This window comes from Neophocaena asiaeorientalis, unplaced genomic scaffold, assembly GCF_003031525.2.
Source record: "Neophocaena asiaeorientalis asiaeorientalis breed wild unplaced genomic scaffold, Neophocaena_asiaeorientalis_V1.1 scaffold308, whole genome shotgun sequence".
In the NCBI taxonomy this organism is placed as follows: Eukaryota; Metazoa; Chordata; class Mammalia; order Artiodactyla; family Phocoenidae; genus Neophocaena; species Neophocaena asiaeorientalis.
In genome coordinates, this window is record NW_020172768.1 from 2,408,496 (window position 1) to 2,411,815 (window position 3,320).

Consider the following 3,320-nt stretch of genomic DNA (forward strand, 5'->3'; position numbering starts at 1 on the left):
ATTGGACTTAAAGAAGGAATACTCTACAAAGGTTACATGCCCCATAAAAGAAGTCCTGCTTTAGGTCCTTAGGAAGTCACATCCTATGAAAGACCCAGTATCCAAGATACTGTCCTGTAATAGAGACCCATCCTTGCTGGTGGAATAGATTGGCCTCTCCCTCAAAACCATTTGTATAACAAGCACTTTCTGGAAAGTGGGCTGACCAGTGGATGAAGAGTGGTGAGCAACAAAGAACTTCTTTGTCTCTAGGATATTTCAGTATATTGGGGGAATTTTAGACTGTTAGGATACTGTGTATTTAATAACAGGGAAATTAGAAGAACTGAAGGTGAGCTTGGGCTCTTAGAAGACCCACGGTGAGACTGAACCCAGGATGGGGGAACAAATTCCCACTGAGGCAAAATTTCAACATTAGGTGCCTGATCAGGGTCACCCCATACCCAGGACTTAGCGCCTCACTTCCTCTTCTTTAAAAAGTTCCCAGTGTATTCAGACACCATGCCATTACAAGAAACTGATTTGAGTACTGGGGAGAAAGTTGGATTCTCCCATCTCTAAAAATTAAGACCCCGTACTCCATTTATGACACTCTCAAGACTAAACCATGGAAATAACCTAAGTGTGTACACACACATACACACACACAATGGGATATTGTTCAGACATAAACAATGAGGAAATCCTGCCAATCTGTTGTGACAACATGGATGGATCTCCAGCACATTACCCTAAGTGAAATAAGTAAGACAAAGACAAATGCTGTATGATCTCACTTATTTTGAAATCAAAATAAACAAACAAACTCATAGAAAAAGAGATCAGATTTGTGGTTACCAGAGGTGGGGGTGGGGGAGGGGATGGGATGAAGGTGGTCCAAGGTACAAACTTCCACTTATAAGTTAAATAAGTACTAGGGATGTAATGTACAACACGACAATTACAGTTAATGCTGTATGATATACAGGAAAGTTTTTGTTTAATGTTTTAATTAAGACTATTTTTTAAAAGCAGTTTTAGATTCATAGCAAAACTGAGGGAGGTTTAGAGGTTTCCTTTATACCTCCTACCACCAAAATGCACAGCCTCCCCCATCATCAATGTTCCCCACTAGAATGGTACATTTGTTACAGCTGGTGAACCTACACTGACACATCATAATCACCCAAAGACCAGAGTTTACAATATAGTTCACTCTTGGTGTTGCGTATTTTATGGGTTTGGACAAATGTATAATTATGTGTGTCTATCTTGTGAGAGATTTTTCACAGCAGTGTTGATCAAAGACATTCTCAGAATGTTCTCATGGATGGGCTGACAGTCTTTTTTTTTTTTTTTTTCAGCTCTTCTGATGCATTCTGTGCAGATAACTAGATAACTCACATAACAGAAATCAGACAGCCTACACTGGAACACACCACCCACACCTCATGTCCTGAAAGCACTCATTTTCCTTCACCAGATAAACAATTCTGAAAAATTAACCCCTTCCTGGGCTCTAAGAGTCCTCAACAGATGCTGAATAGCGAGTGAAGTGAGGCTATGAGGAGGTCCCAGATGGCTGCTTCTGAGAGCATTTACATCAGCTCAGAGGTTTTAAAAGGCTAACAGGCATAGAGAAAGTAAAAATAAAAAGAGTCTTTTTGATCCCCAATTTTTCAGGGACAGGAAGCAGACTGAGACAGCTGGGAACATGGGCCTTTTCTTTTGGAGAAGGAAGGGTGATTCAGAGAACTGAGAGCCCAGAGGGCAGAGCTAAGATCCACAGAGAATCACTCCCAGTTGCAGGACTGGCTACACATGAGAGGCTGGACTTCAGAATTGTCATGGACCAGTGACTGCTACGTACCTCACATTATCTCCTTTTGAATGGAAGTGTTTATTACAGTTTTTCTCTCTCTATCCTACACTTTTATGTTAAGTGTGTGGAGAGCAGATACTTGTCTCTTTAGTTTGCAAGACCCAAAGAAACACACCCGAGAAGCCTCATCCACCGCAGGACCTGACTTAGATCACAAGATTCTGGATTTTAATCTGATATTGCAATGGAATGGGATTGAGGACCTAAGTAGACATTTCTCCAAAGAAGACATACAGATGGCCAACAGTACATGAAAATATGCTCAACATCACTAATCATCAGGGAAATGTAAATCAAAACCACTGAGATATTACCTTATACCTGTTAGTGTAGCTATTGTGAACAAAAGCGAAAGATAAGTGTTGGCGAGGATGTGAAGAAAAGGAACTCTGGTACATGTTGATGGGAATGTAAACTGGCACATCCACTATGGAAAGCAATATGGAGGTTCTGCAAAAAGACTAAAAATAGAACTATCACATGAGCCAGGAATCCCACTTCTTCAATGACATTTTAGGACAATAACTATAGCAGTAAGGTAATACCTTACCCTATCTCCTTATCTTCCTTTAAGCAAGTCTCTATACCTCTCTTCCAGAAACAGGGTCAAAGTACTTCCCTCTTTGTTCAGTGGCTTCCTCAAATATCAGACATTCAGAATCATGGGAGCGAGGAATTAACTCTTTCTTGGCTTTATAAATTAGTCTTACTCTCTGATCTGGTGATGTCCTCAAATCTGGTGCTCGGTTTATTTGTTTGTTTGTTTAGAATAATAAAAGTAAAAAGAGCAGACTCAGAGTTTCTGACCATGCACTTGAGAGTCAGAAGGGTGAATCAGATGGGTGGCTAAAAGTGGCATAGGTTGGGCTTCCCTGGTGGCGCAGTGGTTAAGAGTCCGCCTGCCGATGCAGGGGACACGGGTTCGTGGCCCGGTACGGGAAGATCCCACATGCCGCGGAGCAGCTGGGCCCGTGAGCCATGGCGGCTGACCCTGCGCGTCCGGAGCCTGTGCTCCACAATGGGAGAGGCCACAACAGTGAGAGGCCCGCGTACCGCAAAAAAAAAAAAAAAGTGGCATAGGTTGAGGGGCGAAGTACCTCACCAACAGGACAACCAGACTTTCCCCTCAGTGTCATTTATTTATTTAATTCCCTTTCTCTGTTCTTCATTATCTCTCCTTTATTCTTTTAATCTTCATTTGTCTCCCTGGCTCTCCCTCCCCAACTCTCTTATCTATTCTAAATAATTGTCTAAATGTGGAAATCCAGCACATCTGGAAGGGGAGGGGAGCTGGAAGCATATTTGATAAATTCTGCTAATGAACCTAGGAGAATTCTACATAGCACTGAAATAACTGATTAGCACACCCATTTAAAATCTATTACGCTTTTCTCCATCCACACTGTAAATGCAGTAAATATTTGGTAAAGGATGATGAGTCAGGGAATAGAATTGGAAT